At 40.9% G+C, this 17668-nt stretch overlaps 1 protein-coding gene across 4 annotated transcripts in view; it reads left to right on the top strand.

Annotated features, from left to right (window-relative positions):
• The first annotated feature begins 461 nt into the window (after positions 1-461).
• LOC144824087 (uncharacterized) overlaps positions 462-17668 on the top strand; it is a 284754-nt gene continuing 267547 nt past the window's right edge. For 3 of the 4 annotated variants that reach the window (XR_013608893.1, XR_013608894.1, XM_078683172.1), the window contains exon 1: positions 462-1362. The gene's annotated coding sequence lies outside the window, so the exon portion shown is untranslated. The remainder of the gene's footprint in view (positions 1363-17668) is intronic. The other variant, XM_078683173.1, reaches the window with a different exon arrangement.

Genomic DNA, 17668 nt, shown 5'->3' with positions numbered 1-17668 from the left:
TGCATGTATCAGGCAATAACTGCACCTGTACTTTCTCCCCAGTGTGGATGTTGGCAATAGGTCGAGAACTGGAGAGGGCTACAAGGAATCCTGCGGTGCAAGCACCAGAGGATTGCTTTTTTAATGGTTTTTAAAAGAGGGTTGGAGCAGCGGGGAATCGCTTCTGTTTTAGCGCATACTACCCCACCAATCTGTGAAGTCAGAGTGCTACAAGGCATGCTGATGTCACAGATTTCCCACCGGAGCGACAAAAGGAGCAGATAAACTCTTTGTCCCTTTGTAGTGGGGGGAAAATGCCTAAAAAGACCTCCCCAGGTTTTAGGCCTCTCTGTTGCGTCTTAAGTTATCCTCCTGTCTATCTCTCTCTCCCCCTTTCACCCCTCCTTCACATTCCGTCACCAGCTGGAATGTTGACAGCTGGCAGTTCTATCCCGACAGTTGAGCACATATTCCAACTGTCAGTTATCCACTCTGAGGCTCACACACACCACTCCTGTTTACGGTGCGTTGTTCACTTAATATGAATAAAGACTTATACTAATTACCTCTGCTTCCGGAGCAATCTTTACAAATTTGGCGACGAGGACGGAGGACAGCGCACCGAAGGACCCACCAACAAAAGAATAATAAGGAGGTGGAAGCAGAAACGAAAATAAAAGCGGGAACAAAAATCATCTATAGCAGGCAAGTGTACCGGGAAAAAAATGAAATATGGATGCTTGCAAAGATGAATGATTTAGGAAGGACATTAGCTGAAGTTTTGAGAAGATAAAGAACAGAAAGGTGTACAACGTGATATTTTATGCACTTATGGTGTAGTGTGGAAAGCCAAGGAGAAAAGAACGGTGTGTGTAATAAACGCATACATCACAGTAAGCTTAAGTGTGAGAGTTATAAAAAAATAAAAACTACAAACAATCAGAACGGCAAATCTGTTCGAAGTAAAAGAAGCAGAGTGGCGTTTGAGAAGTTTTCGATTTATATATAATGAATACTTGCGAAAAGGATGCTAAAAGAGTTATTTTAAGCAGATGACAAGGGAAAGTAAAAAGTACCGGGAGCATTGTGTGGAGAGTTCTCTTCAGCGCGGGGCGAGTGTGGACGTCAAGTGTCACTGGAAACTCGTCTGAATTTTGGCGCGCTGAGGCACACTTAGTGACGTATAATTCTTCAGCGCCATTTTGGAATGAGGAAGTTGCTGGTCTAGTCTCTCCACGCACTCAAAACGTGCGTCAAGGACGGCAAGCTGCAAATGTGACTGGCAGGAATTGAATAAAATACGGAAATGACACTAACCACTAGCGGAAGGTAATAGAATCTCTGTGCGGAGCAGTGGGGTTTGGCTAAATGGACTTACAACAGGTGAGAAATTTATGGAACTGAACTCGTATTGTGTATACAAAATATAATAATAATAGAAACTAAACTAAGTATCACGTAGGAGGACCACATTTGAAAATAAATAATTACCTAGGTAGCAAAGGAAAAAAAAAAGAACATTTTAGTTAAAAATGGCAACAGGAAACATTTACAATTTGCAGCCACCAGAAGCGTTTTTAAAAGGTACAGGAACACCATTAATAAAGTGGGAGGTATGGAAGGAATACTTATGTAATTACATCACAACATTTGATAAGGAAGATGAACCACTAAAACCTGAGGAAAGAAAAAAGATACTATTACATAGTTTGGGTGCAGGTGGTTTGAAAGTATACAATAATATTACTAAGAAGATAAGAGAAGGAGAAGGAAGAAACGTTTTCAATGAGGCAATAGAAGACTTAGATTGTTACTATAAGCTAACGGTGTGTGTTGCAGTGCACAGATACAAATTTTATAGAAGGAAGCAAAACAAAGAGGAAAGTATAGAAGACTATGTGTCGGAGTTAAAAAATTTAGCACTATCATGCAATTTTGGAATAATGCATGATGATCTTATTAGGGATCAAATAGTTATGTGTGCCGCAAACCCAAACATTCAAGATGCTCTATGGTCAAAGGGTGAGAAACCACTACAACATGTCATTGTGTCGTGTATTTCTATAGGTTCTGAATCGATCCCCCTATTCCTGACCCTATTCTGGTTAAACTACCTAGCTAGTTAACTAACAGTCAGCCCATGAGGCAAGAAAACCCCCATGATGCAGATACCGTTATCTGACGCAGTCACACTACGGCACAGGAACGTGTTATCTGATTAGGTCATAACGCTTGAGATCTAATTAGACAAGCGACATTCCTCCAGCCCCTGATAAGGCATACGACGTTCTCATAACAAATCAAACCTATGACAACCTGGATAATCCGTGCGGCCATTGTTTTGATTTCACAGAGAACTTTAGTAAAGAATGTGCTAACGAGCAAGTCGTATGACATCTTTATTGACGTACCTATGTCCATCCTTACGTCAATCCCGGCACCTTTAAGGTATAAATATTGCCGACCTTGCCCTATGCAAACACACGCGTGGTGACAAGACGGAGCAGCCATACTTGCCGAAGCCGAGAGCAGAAGCAGACCCCGCAGGCAGCAGCCCCGCCTTCCTGACGCGCTGAGAGACGCGCTGCTATCTCAAGCCGAGAGACCCAGCACCGGCGCTTCTGGGCAGCCCTCGCAGGCAGCCTGGAATATCGAGAGCAGAGAAAGAGATACCATTCCTCATTCATCCTAAATTCCAGGTACAGAACTGAATAACCCCTCCTAGAGAATTCTTTAGTTATTCACTTGGCAAAAACAAACTTAAACTAAACTGTAACTTTCTATTCCCGCCCACGCATTAGACTTAGGTCAGGTACACGGGGTAGGCGTATTTAGAAACACCAGTTGAGTACGTTTAGTCAAATGTATATATGTATGTAAATATATTTTATTCATTTTAAACATCATATGGCTCAGAAACCATATCAATGTTTTTACAGTATTATTTTATACTATTGCTTCTAATGTATGCACTTTACTTAACTATAAGTATTGCAATAATATCGATCCATTTCTCTTGTACGAGAAAAGAGACTGATCAATAAATAACATCTTTTATTGAACACGCCCGTCTCTTCCTTTTCTCTACATTCTGATGAGACTAAGAATGCACGTACTGACTGAGTAAAATAATTGCCTTGTGCTCACACGACTCTCGAGATTGACTCTTGATTAGGGGAGAGCAAAGTTGTCATGTTCTATGGTTGTCAGAAACTAAATCCCTTCTTGTCTAATCAGGGGAGTTAATCCTTCCTTGAACATTCGAGAAAGTTTCTAGCGAACTCTGAGCTTAGCTGGCAAACCCAAAAATTAAGTCTAGTATCGACAGTAGTAGACCTAGCTAACGTCTGGCCTAGGCCTTTACTGCTGTAGGCACTATTCCAATGCGCAGAGCCTATTGGGAAAATAGGAGCTACACTACATGGCGCCCAACGCGTTTGGAAAGGGCGATAAAACTAACGTAAGACATTTAGAGTAACTCAGTCGTGCTTTCTCACTCAGACCCCTTTTCCCAAATACTCCAAAGACGTCTGGAGTGGGTGAAAGGTAATATCCTCCAAAACCTCGCAGGAGGGAACTCCTATGTAAGGTTCTTGGTATAGTCAACGTTGAAGGATACACTGTTCCAAAATATTGTGCATCTAATCTTTGTTCCATTAAGAAACCTGATCTGCAAACAAACATAATACCATCCTGTCTGTAAAATGGCAGAGAGTGATGATGAAAGAGAGGCAGTTAGATTAGCAACTGAACTCGCAGATGCTGATGCTACCATGCAAGCAGCAGACCCGAATATAACACTCATTCCGGTCATTAAAAGGAGATCTATAACCTTAAAACTTATAGAAAATGGACTGACACCTAGAGGTGGCACAGTCATATTCGTAATCGAGGCACACGAATATCGGCAGACAGAGGTATACTATACATGGATACATTTTCCAGCAGCTAATACTGTAACAAAGTACTTCCACTATTACAAAGTAGAGGAACCTCCTAATGAGTACACTCCTTTTGGAAGTACCACTCAAATTCCAAGAGCATTTGCTCTTATTTGATGGCGCCCTAATACATAACAATCACATTACAAGGCTCGGTCCTTTAGGAAGACCAGGAGCAACGTGGCCGGTCCTAGCCGGATACACACCACATCCAGACATCGAAAGAATGTCTGCAGCAGAGCTGTTAATACAGCTAAAACAACTACTAAAAATTCACAGACAATTAGTTCAGTATGTAATGCGGACTTCAACAATTCAGCCAGCGATTAAACTTCCACAGCTGACCCCTCACCAGGGGAACACAAATAAAATTACACCACAGAACATCCAATCCTGCCTAGGTAAAGTCCCAGCAAAACGGGAACAAATACCATTCTGGTTGGCACAGAAAATTACCCAAATAGAGGCGGTGTTTCCTGACACCACCCCATTAGAAAAACACAGGATTCTGACTATATGTCTCCCAATGGGAATCGCACCACACATTGAGGACTGTGACACTTGGGGTACAGTCTTTGCTTCCATCTACACAAAAACGCACGGTGTTCCATCCATTTCGGTAATACCAGATGTGCTAAAACAAATTCAAGATGAATACGGTCCAGAACCTGCTTTAACTCTTGGTATGAAATTACTGAAAGACTTCAAGCAGGTCTCGGCTATATTACTAGCCAACATAAAGGGTGAAGCAGCAAACGTGGCGATCCGCCAGAGGTTAAAAGAGACAGATATAGCAGACCAACCAGCTGAAATTGCCAGAATCATAGAAAAATCCTATGAAGAACTAGGCAGAGATAGTCTAGGTGGAATACCAGTAAAACCGCAACTGACTACAAGTCCAGAAAAAATATTTTTTAATAATAATTCACCAAAAAAGAACTGGGATGGAAATAAACAATCCAATCCTAAAGAAAAGAAATTCCAGTCCAGAGGAAGGTCTCCTAGGCGAAGAGAGAAATCTCCAAACCCGAGACAAAGGTCACCTCAGAGTGAACCCTCTGGGAATAGATATAACCTTAGAAATAGGGATAATATTAAAAAACCTGATAGATATCAAGACATTGATACACGTCCCTCTCAATCTTTTCAGACTTCCTCGCAGAAATCGGAAAGAAGAGGACGATCAGAAGAGCACGCCAAGTCCAAAGACAAGGAACCTGCTCAACTGAAAAAGAAATCACAATTTCCAAAAAAGAAGGTAGCCAGTATCAAGGTAGTTAACAATGCCGAGAATACTGAGGACACAACTGAAAAACGGAGAATGGGCTCAGACAATGCTAGACAGCGCAGCAGAGGTGAGCATAGCTCGCAAAGTCCTTATGAATCATCTGGAGACAGTGGACACGAATGAATACCTTCAAGTGGAAACTGCAGATACCAGAGTTAGCAAGCCCCACAAAATATACGAGATAACATTACGTATAGAGGGAGATAAGACTAGGAAAATAAGGGGACTATTTTGGGATAACCTATCCAAGGGCTATGACATCCTTCTAGCTGAAAAAGACTGGCCACCAGAGTTTGTCAGGGAGTGCCCTCATGGCGAAGAAGTAATTATGCCTGCCTTCTCGAATCAAATACCGATTCATAAAAAATATACACTTGCTAGAAAGTGGGCAGTGGCCTTAGCACCTGCTTTATATAAAAATCATGTAGGATGGGATGAGGATTCTCCTCCTCACAAAGTCCAGTTAAAATCACAACCTACTGCACAAAGGCAGTACCCAATTAAGCAAGAAGCTAAAAAACAAGTAAATGAAATACTAGATCAGCTAGAATACCAAGGGGTGATTGAAACTTGCACCTCACAAATGAACAATCCTTTATTTCCGGTCTCCAAACCAGACAATTCGTACCGTCTAGTTTTGGATTACCGACACCTTAACACATGTTGCAAAACTTTTGCAGTGCAAAACTCACACAGTGCTGCACTAATGAATAACATAGTGCGCAAAAAATACAAAACAACCTTGGACATTGTAAAGAAGTCCAAATGCAGGTAGAAGGATGAATTAAGTATTTATTAAGTAAATAGGATCTCATCCAAAGGATACATGTCTCACAGATAGGAAGGTCCAGGCTTAACTGCTTCACTGTCTCTACATTCTAGACTCAGGTATCAGAACTTCTACACAGAGTTCCGATGCATGTGACATCCTAGCAATAAGTTACAAAGGCAGGATGCCACACATCTCCCTCCTTATAACAAAACAATAATACAGAACATAATTATTTTACAAAGTCATTCAGATGAGTAGGTGTACGTGTAATCCTTGAAGATCTCCTGGTGATGACAGGATCAAAAACAATCCGAGGTGACGAGGTACCTGTGGAAGGAAAACTTGACACAGGAAACTTAGAATTGTCAACAAAGTCTTTTTTGATCACAACAACCCTGTTTAAGTTCCAGATGCGATGATCAGCGGTTTTGATCGCATTGCCTAAAACTTTGATAACTTGAATGGGTTTCAAGAATGAGGCAGATAACATTTTATTCTTCTTACAGGGATTTTTTATGAGCACCCAGTCTCCCACACGCACTACAGTTTTTTTTACAGAGTGTCTCAAGTCATGAATCCTTTTCCTGGCCAGAAGCTTTCTTTCTTGGCCTACTTTCCACTCGTCACTTCCAATTGATTCCTTCAGATGCAAGTCATTAATCCAAGGCGGAGTAACCATCGTGTTAGCACGCCTACATCTGAAAAGCTCAAATGGTGTTCTGCCCGTAGTGGCATGAGGGGATAATCTATAAAGTTTAACTTTTTTGAACACATCTGACCTCCAATCAGAACCTGCAGACTTAGACATTCTGATTGTCTCCTTGAGTACACGGTTAAATCTCTCCACGGTGCCATTGGTCTCTGGGTGGTACAGAGAAGATTTTTTATGTTTAATGCCATGCTTAGATAAAAAAAATTCCATCTCCCTAGAGACAAGTTGGCTCCCATTGTCTGTCAAAATGATGTTGGGAATACCTTCTCTAGCAAAAAGTTTCTCCAAAAAACTTATCACATGTTTAGTCTCTATTCCATGAGTGATGGCAATTTCTGGCCACCTAGAAAAGAAATCTATTAAAACCAGGACATACCATTCAGAACCTGCTGAGTAAATAGGTCCAAGAATGTCTAATCCAACTTCCTCCCATGGTTTGTCAGGAAGCGTTCGAGTAACCATGGGTTGGATTTTGGGTTTCGCCACTCTTTCACTTAATGCACATTCCATGCAATCTCTAATTTTCCTTTCCACTTCTATATCCATGCCGGGCCACCAATACGACATCCTCAAATTCTCTTTTGTCTTTGAAATGCCCATATGCCCACTATGAGCCAATGAAATAAGCTCAGACCTGATTGACATAGGAGGAACCAACCTAGTACCTCTAACAAGTAAACCGTCATGTTCAGATAATTGGTCTTTAACATGCCAAAACTTCTCCAACGTGTCACCATCTCTAGGTTTAACTTTCCACCCAACTTTAATTAACCTCAAAATCTCCAAAAGATTCAAATCTTCTTGTGAAGCCTCTAACCATTTACATTTGTCAATGACACTTTCATCTACAGCACAAACCATTTCATCTTCACCTTCCCAATCTTCCTCCAGATCTAACTCTTCATGGGAAACAAGACGAGATAAGGCATCAGCCACTTTATTTTCAACACCCGGGAGATATTTGACCTCAAAGTTATAATCTTGTAATCCTACTACCCATCTTGTGATTCTACTAGAAACAGCGTCAATACCTTTGGTCTTTAGGATCTCACATAAGGGTTTGTGATCAGTTCTTACTTCAAAAGTACTTCCCCATAAGAAGTTCTTTAACTTTTTTATAGCCCAGAAGACAGCTAACGCTTCACGTTCTACCACGGAATACCTTAGCTCTGGGCCCCTCAAACTTCTAGACAGAAACAAAATGACTACTTCACGCCCTTCAATCATTTGTGTTAAAACTGCTCCTAATCCTTTCAAGCTGGCATCTGTTATCAATACAGATTTCCTCTCTGGATCAAAACTATTTAACTTGGGAGCATTGTTCAATTTTTTTTTTAGAAGAATGAACTCCTTCTCACACTCGTCAGTCCATATAAACTCACACCCTTTCTTCAGCAAGGATCTCATACCAACACACAAAGAGGCAAACCCACGGATAAACTTATTATAGTACTCAGCCATACCTAGAAAGCTAATTAACTCATCCTTGTTCTTCGGAGAAGACATCTTCATCATGGTATTGATCAAACTTGCTTTCGGCGAGATACCATCTTTCGAGATTGTGTGACCAAGGTAATCAATAGAATTCTTTTTAAATTTGCATTTCTCCATTTTCACCGTCAGACCAGAATCAGACAATCGTTTTAAAACGCTACCCAGTCGAAGATCATGCTCTCCATCACAACTTCCAAAAATAAGAATATCATCCTGATATACTCTCACACCTTTCAAACCTTTTAGAACACCTTCTAGAGCCCTTTGGAAAACCGAAGCAGCTGAGACCAGCCCAAAGGGAAGTCTCAAAAAGCGGAACGTGCCAAATGGTGTCACAAACGCAGTTAGATCTTTGGAGTCTTCATCAAGTTTTATCTGGTGATAGGCGGATCTCAAATCCACCGTACTAAAAACCTTCGCTCCTTTCATGAGTGATAACATGTCAGCTATTTTAGGCAAGGGGTAGTGATCAACCACCACACTTTTGTTTAACTCTCTAAGGTCTATGCATAAACGAAGAGAGCCATCCGATTTCTTGGCGGCTACAATTGGGGCAACCCATTGGGTTGCTTCAACCTCTTCTATGATGCCCTCCGTAACTAGTTTCTCTAATTCTGTTTTGATTTGATCTCTAACCGCTATGGGAACACTGCGTACCTTTGAACAAACTGGTACGGCATCTTTCTTTAATTTAATACGGTGATCATAATTCTTCAAACAACCTAATCTCTTAGAAAAAACATTGGGAAAATCACTATTCAGCTTGTCTACGAAGGAGTCATCACAGTTTTGATTTACATTAACAGCATTGGTATTAATTAAAGAAAGATCCTTCAAGATGATGGGGGGAGAAGAATTGGGGTCTAACATCACTCCTAAATCTTTTTGATCAAACCAACTCAAGATGTTGTCTCCATTTTGTGAAATATAAATTTTAGAGTTGGTGAGTCTCCCTTTGTAATCAATGTTTCCAAGAAAGTAGCCTAAAAGCTCTATAGGTTTCCTGCCGTATGCAAGTGGTTTTATATCTGGGCGAAACATCTTAATATTTCCCTGTAAATTCTTGAGATAAAATTCTTTTGCTACTATGGTGATTTTAGCACCTGAATCAAATAACACTTTAACAGAATTACCATTAACTAAAATTTCATCTGTAGGGCAGTTTTTGGGTTGAGGACCAAAAACAACTTGAATTAGAATTTGGCCACAATCAGCATTCTCATCACACTCACTTGTTTCATCAAAATCATAAAAGATCTCATTAACCCTTCCTTTGTACTCCTTCCCTTTGCAAGCAATCGTGAAGTGTCCCTTCCTTTTGCATTTGCTACATGTGGCCCTCCCTTCCTTTTGCATTTGCTACATGTGGCCCTCCACCCAGGACATTGTCGGTCGTTCGCAAAATGCCCCATTTTTCCACATCTAAAACATTTCACATGTACAAAATCAAATTTTTGTTTTGGTTTACTATTGGTAGATTTGTTACTGCTTACATCTCTCATACTAGTTCTCTGGGTGGTATTTTCGTTTGTTATATTTGAGGTCTTAACAACATTAACAGTACTTTTATCCTTGCTTTCACCATTTTTCTTTATGACGTCTACACATTTAATAGAGTGTTCTATCCTTTTCGCTATGGTAATTACATCATCTAAATCAGGCTCATCTTTCTGCCATAACTCTTCTCTAACACGTTCAATACTGCAACCTAGCATAAACTGATCCCTTATCCGCTCATCAACAGAGGCAGCAAATTTGCACGATGATGCTAACTTTCTCAGTGCAGTTATATAATTCTCTATACTTTCTTCTTCAAGTTGCAATCTGCGCCCAAAATGATATCTCTCTAAAATAGTTGACACTTTAGGAAGATAATGTTTATCTAACATCGCTATACAAATTTCATACTCGTTTAAGTTTCTATCTTGTATCTCCGGGAGATGATCAAATACTTCCTGGCCTTCTGAACCTAAACAGTGTAGTAACAAAGCTGTTTTCCTCTCCGCACTCAAATTGGCTCCACAAACCTTTGCATACCTTTCAAAGACTTTACGCCATTTTTTCCATCTAATGGGAGGGTCCCCAGGGGTTTGTAGAAAAAATGGAGGTGCTGTTACATTCTGCATTGTATAGACTACACTCTAAATGTATTAAGAATAAACAACTTATGTGAAACAAAGCAAACCCTTCTTTAAAAATTTTTTTTTTTTTTTTTTTTTTTTTTTTTTTAAAAGTTGAGATGCAAAAAGGAAAAAAAAAATGTATTCCAGAAAGTAGTTTCTGTGTCTTTCTTTTTATCTTTCAGACCTCCTTAAAACCAAATACCTGTAGATCTGTTATATTCATTTAGTCATTGACAAGTCTGTGGTTGAACTCAGGGCATACGATTATTCATTGTAAAAGATTACCCCGTTTATACTGTCAAATTCATGTAAATCAGCTCCTGAAATAACGAATGCGCTCAGTTTCCGAAGTCACGACAGTGCTTCTAGAGGTAAACAATGAGGATGGCTGCTACGTCGTTGCGCAGGCGTGGAGACGCTCCTGAAGTCACGACAGCGCTTCCAGAGGTAAACAATGAGGATGGCTGCCACGTCGTTGCGCAGGCGTGGAGACGCTCCTGCGTGATGAGGGTTACCCAGGTTACGCAGAATGCACTCGCATGCGCATGCGTACCAGGGAACACTGTGGCGCTGTGTTGTGCAGGCGAAAAAGAACACCGCGAGGATGGTGAACGCTCGAGCCGGGTAAAGGAAACGGTAAGGCTTCACTTTTAAAAAATGCCACTTCCTAAGCGACGGCTTAACAAAGTCAATTGCCTGACATGTTGTTTCAGCTGGGGAGTCAGCTGAAACCGTGACGAAGGCTGAGTCTGAGAAGGGTGACACGGAGTGTAATCACCTAACAGCGCTTTAAGTCACAACAAGCGTTGAAAGAGTGAGGAAGAAGTTGTCTCACAGCGCTCTGCACCAAAAGTGTTGAAATGAGGATCGCTCTGCACAGAAGTGTTACCTCTCAGCGCATAAGGTTTAAAAATCAAAAGGAAACAGTACCTTATAAGTTTGCTCATAAAATTTCAGAGATACAGAAATCCTTGTTGAGATCCTTTCTTCTCTTCTCCTTCCAATATCCCGTCCTGTCGCCAATGTAAAGAAGTCCAAATGCAGGTAGAAGGATGAATTAAGTATTTATTAAGTAAATAGGATCTCATCCAAAGGATACATGTCTCACAGATAGGAAGGTCCAGGCTTAACTGCTTCACTGTCTCTACATTCTAGACTCAGGTATCAGAACTTCTACACAGAGTTCCGATGCATGTGACATCCTAGCAATAAGTTACAAAGGCAGGATGCCACAGACATCTCCAACGGATTCTTTTGTCAAAACATAGCACCAGAGAGCAGATATTTAACTGCATTTTCAGTAAATGGCACTCAAAAACAATTCTGTCGGTTAGCCCAGGGGTACAAGAACAGCCCGGGGGTATTCTCAGCGAGAGTAACAGAATTACTACAACTATATGATGATGAAGCATTATCTTATGTCGATGACATTTACTTAACAGATGATGACTTGGAAACTCACTTGAAAAGAGTGAACACCATAATACTTGGTTTCGCTGCAGAGGGTTACAAATTCAACTTCAAAAAAGTCCAGAATTGCCCATCTGACGGTCCTATTCTTAGGATATGAGTTATCAAGTGAAGGCAAGAGCCTGGCAGACAATTTCCTAGAGAAATGTGCCGTAATCCAAGCTCCTAAAACACTAAAAAACCTACAGTCAATTCTAGGCTTCCTAAATTTCGGAAGAACTTACATTGCAAATTACGCAGAAAGGGTCAAACCCCTTTACGATCTAATTAAACCAGACTTTAAAAGATCCAGTTGGACTCAAGCACACACAGAAATTTTGAGATCCTTACAAACAGACATGCTAATTAAAACAAAATTAGAAACCCGTGATAATACACGCAACCTTGTGATCCGAGTCATCCCAGGGAGATACGGATTCACATACCTAACCTCTAATGAGGGAGATAAGGTACCAATTGCATTCAAATCACATTTGTACACAAAAGCTGAACAGAGATTCAACAACAAAGGAAAAATTGTTCAAGCAGTTCAAACCGCAATAGCTAGACAAAAAGACATAGCTGACGGTAGACATATCACAGTCAGAACAGCAGAATCAGCTTTTGAGGCATTAACAACACCGTGTAATTTACCAACAACAACATTGGATCCAGAATGGTTACAATGGGTAAATTCAATCACAACGGACAAAGTATATTACTTCTTTGATCCAGAACTAGAAGAATTAAAAAATCTAAAATATGAAAAAACGTATCCTCTGCCAATCGACATTCTGCCTCTACGACATTACGCCTGTGTAATCTATACAGACGGACATGCTCAACCCTCCGTTTGGGGAGAACATGCATACAATCCCACATGTGAGATTACAAAAGAAGTGTGGCACGGAGGTAAACTAAGACCTCTATTAACAAAATCACACTCAGTAGAAACTAATTCAGAACTACAAACTGAAATATTAGCTTTGAAAATGACGCTAGATAATGCGGATCGCGAATTCCCGACACTTATAGTGTCAGATTCATATTTCTGCGTCAAAGCATATAACAAGGATTTGCAGACCTGGATTCAGAACGATTACAAAGATGACACGGATGCACCAATAAAGCAGAGACTGCTCTGGGAACAGGTAGCTCTTTTGAAAAAAGAACTACCAAAGACTCACGTGACACACTCACTGAGTCACCAGCGTGATGGCGTTCACGTTGTAGGGAATTCATTGGCTGAAACAGCCGCAGCGGCAGCCAGTAAACCGGCTCCCGTAGATCGAAAAAAGCGTACATTAAAATACATTGACGGCGAAACATTGCTGGCAGTAAAAACGTCATCAAAAGGCGACTGCTCGGCGTTACCGATCAACTATCCACTCAATTACACATACATCATAGATGCAAACTCCATTCCTTTTGCTCGAATCCCTGGAGTGGGGGATAGAGTGATTCCAAACATGGACAGGAGAAACTTGTTAATCGCAGACGCACACATGGGCGAGGGTCTCAGACACCTTAAATTAAAAGATTCTCTGGAAGAATTACAATCACGGTACTGGTGGCCAGGCATGAGCCTGCACTACACCATGTTTGTAAAAAACTGCCCAAACTGCAACAGAGATCGCAGTGGGGAGAGAAGCAGTTTAATACCTCGTCGTATCAAGGCAGATAACATCACCACTAAAAAGAATGGCTTGCGATTAACATATACAGGCTAGTTCCCACTTATAATGTAGATCCACAGCACTCGGCTGACGTCCGGACTGTTATACAAGATTTGCGAGTCTAAATGGCATATACGCTAAGAGCATGCTACGTTCGACCATTGTTTTCACTCAGGCAATCCAGCCTGGGGGGGGAAAGAATGGCCAAAAGAGCACAGCCCAGCGGGAATCTTCTCACTTCCTTCCTGAGGGTATGGGATGGTGTAAAGAAAAAACCAAGACAGAAAGCAATCTATAATAGAAAGGATATTAGGTTCGGGAGCTGGGTGGGTCAAACATCTAATAAGTGTCCAACGTAGTCTTAATAACTTGCCAAGAAATTCTCTGAAGGGATTCAGTCCGTACGAATTATTATTCGGAACTAGGATGTTGATCTCTGACCTTGATAGTCAGACTTCAGTGGTAACAGAAAAAAGCTTTGATGTCAAAGACCGTTTGGCTATTTTGCAGGACTTAAACAAAACAAGAAAAGACCTGAGCAACATACAGTTGAAAGAACAGCCAACGACCACTGAAGAATCACCACCTGTCCCAGCAAGACCTGTCTGGATTCCAAAAGTCGGGGATCTAGTCAGGGAGAAGATCGCGGTAAAGAAGGAATTTGGGCCTTCTTACAGAAAAGCAGTTCCTGTATTGTCTGTCAACGGGACAAGATCAGTTGTACTACCGCCACTTGCTGGAAAAAAGGAGAACCGAGTTGTATCCATCGACCTGGTAAAACCACAACATGTGGCCGATAACAAACAGTAGGCCAAGTGGACTCCCAATAAGTAGCAGAACACCAAGGTTTGCTACCAGTACAGAGGTCCTATCAAAGAGGCTCATCACATTCGAAACGCCTACGGAAGAACAACAAGGACTATGCAACAATGCAATAGAACTTAGACCTCTGAAAACCCAAATAAAGACATTTAGCAGAGACACACCAATCTATACAGAAGTACCAAGTGAAAATGCAAGAAACAAAAATCCTGAACCAATTGGAACAATTGACAGAACTGCATCCGGTTACTTCATCAACTTCGATGATTCCTCTGAAGGCTTCAGCGAACAAAAGACACAGCCATCATCAAAATCCTTTAAAGACAAAGCGAAGGAACTTTTAAAACAACTGAAAGAAACATATCTAGTTTCTCCATGGATTGAATTTTGGGTGGGTTTTGGTGCATTTATCCTCATACTTTGGCTCATCATGGTATTTACTTTGGGACGCTTCATTGAGGGAAAATATGCTAAAATGGACACAGCAAGTCAGAACATCAACTTGGTCCTCAAACCACACACATCTTCACACGTCAAGAAACGAGAACTTTCTTCAGAACTTTCTTCAGCCAACTTCACAGCAATTCCAATACCTGGTGGGGTAGCCTGGGACAACACTGACTATGAAATTTATGGTCCGGTCGAGATCCTGAAATATCCACACCAAATCAAGATCTCCTTGAGTGATTTTGCAAAACCAAACTCATTTGCTGATGATTGGGACTTTGAAAGTATAAACGATATGATGTCTGACTTAGTAATGTCTGCTAAATTTACAAAACATGATTATTTGCAGGGTTCTACAAATTATGACAGCATGTACTGCTATAACCATTATGGTAACCATTTCTTGCATAAATCTGCACAACCTAGAAATGTTTTAAATTTTAATCAATGGGAACATTGTGCTACACCTCCAAAAGGGAGCTCTAGAACCGTATATGGCAAATATTCATATTTTTCAGGTTTTAACATAACTAATGCTGAAACATTTTATTACAAATTGTCAAACAAGACAGGGATGAAAACCATGATAACCAACACAAAATTGATATATTCAGATTCTTTCTTTGAAAAAATGAATACTTTTGGATTTGATTATTGGGACAAACATGTTGATTTGAAAAGTGTTTGGGGTACAAAAGAATGGCAAGTACAGGGTTTAGAAGCTTTGTTTAGAGCCTGCATGATCCCAGAACAAATGATATTTTTAAATGACACCGTTCAACAAACCACCTGTCTTGGCTTAGCCAAAATCAAAGATTTAAATAACCTGTCTATTCCAAAGCCAACAATGTTTAGCAATAACTCTGAAACAGATGAAGAAATAGACATAAACCATATACTTAACCAAAACAGAACACATCCTGATTGGAAACAATGGTTGATCTGGCCCACAGATACAAATAACTGTCAAGATAGATTCCTGAATAAAACACAGGGTTTCAAAATGACCAGGCCAGACCCTAGATATCCCCAAAGACATCACCCAGGGATAATAACAACCTACAGTGTGGGCAAATTATGCCTTCAATGGCTACAAACTTCCACACTGCCTGAAATTAAGCAACACCTAACTTTACTTACTGATGGTGCTGACTTGCGTGATTTCATACTGGGACCACGCAAACAGCGTCATAAGCGTTTCATAGCAGCCTCTGTATATGCAGCATACAATGAGGCCTGGAAGGTTACTCAAATTGAGACAGCAGAAAGAATACGGGAAATTGACCGTATTAATTTGGAAAAATCACTTTCTGTAGTGGACAATGGGTTAATGACTCTGTCCTCCAGAATTTTTTCATTGGACAGCATTGTGTCGTCAGCAATCGATATATTATCGCAAGACTTACTGTTATTACAACATGGTCAGTCACAATTGCGTTCTATTGTACAGCTTGGCTGGACGTTACAAAATCTGCGTTCAGGCTATGTGCCTTGGCGTTTAATCAACACAACGTCACTATTCCAAATCTTTAACCTTACTGATAGACAGATCGGTATGGCGCAGAAGGGTGCTGATTATACAATCTTGAGCATTGAAAAACTAGAAAGATTACCGTTGACAATGTCAGAACGACCTGTCAGTGAATGGATAATCCACGGAATCATAAATATTCCAATCTCAACCTTCAGGTTTCAATACTGCCAAAAATATATACAGGCTGGCATGTACGAGAAATTGGGAAAGGGGTACCTTAAAACAACATGGAACCTGCCCTATTCACATGCATGTGTCAGTAACAAAGGACAGAAAGTGTTTCTTAGTGGCAACAATTGTGCTATGTCACTAAGCGGCACGCTTCTGTGTAACGGTATTAGTTTGCACGGAGCCTGTGAAGGGAATTCATACAACCTTTCATGTCACCAGCAAGGCGCACCTGCAACTGAAATAGAACCATTCTTTCAAAGACTCTATAATGGGAGTTACATTCTTATTGTAGACCGCAGATGCTGTAGTCTTATGCCCGGTACTCCTTATCTCGTCACTACGACGGCGAAGGTCAAGTGCTGTGGACGTTCTTTGTTTCCCAGCTCCTTTCCAGACAAGGAGGCAAGGGTATGGCCCGGATTGAAGATTACTTCTATTCGAATAGACACTTTAAGCAGAATGAAAACAGTGCTTCTTCAGACGCCTACAAGGCTCACGTCATCTAAAGAAACGTATGATCTACAAGTCGCAAGGACGACTGCAGAGATACATACATTATTATCAACTAATTCCCCCGTACATTTCGCGGAAATCCTGAGCGAAATCTTAAATATTTCTGATACCACAGGGGTCTCAAAGGTATTTAAGACAGTATTTTCGATGGCATTAACACCATTCAAAGCCATACTGGGTATTTTTCCAGACTTCGTCCATTCGATTTTTGGCGGACTTCCCCTGATCCTAGGACTAATTGCAGGAATCCTATTCCTAGTCCTTATTTTTCGTTATGGCAACCCATGTCACAGAACAAAATCTCACGACAATGGAAGATACGATCCTAGCCATTGGATACCGGGACCGGATATCAAAAATCCTGGGACTATCCCGGCTTAGAGACCTAAACATGACTTGGTTTCTATCATTTCGACCAATGTGGCAAAGGTGTGTTTTACCTGTACTAAGGTGTCTGCTATGCGGAGAAGAATGCGTGTTAGACACCTGTCTGACGCTACAATCGGATGCGCCGGTGGATGCAGATACACTGCTGGTTCCTACCAAGGTTCACGCACTGTGCTGCCCTCAAAGGCTGCCAATTCTGATGACGGCATTCCTGGAATCTTCACCACTGCGATTGAAGAGTAGTGAAGTTCAAGATGAAAGCAGCATCGAACAGGTACGACCTTCTGTCAGCAATGCAAATCAGAATGTCAATGGAGACAATCATGCGCACGAATGCATGGTTACCCCTATTTCCGACTT

The sequence above is a fragment of the Lissotriton helveticus genome, chromosome 3_1 (genome assembly GCF_964261635.1).
Source record: "Lissotriton helveticus chromosome 3_1, aLisHel1.1, whole genome shotgun sequence".
Classification (NCBI taxonomy): Eukaryota; Metazoa; Chordata; class Amphibia; order Caudata; family Salamandridae; genus Lissotriton; species Lissotriton helveticus.
Note: the sequence above shows the minus strand (reverse complement) of the source record. Positions and strands in the feature narration are given on the sequence as shown.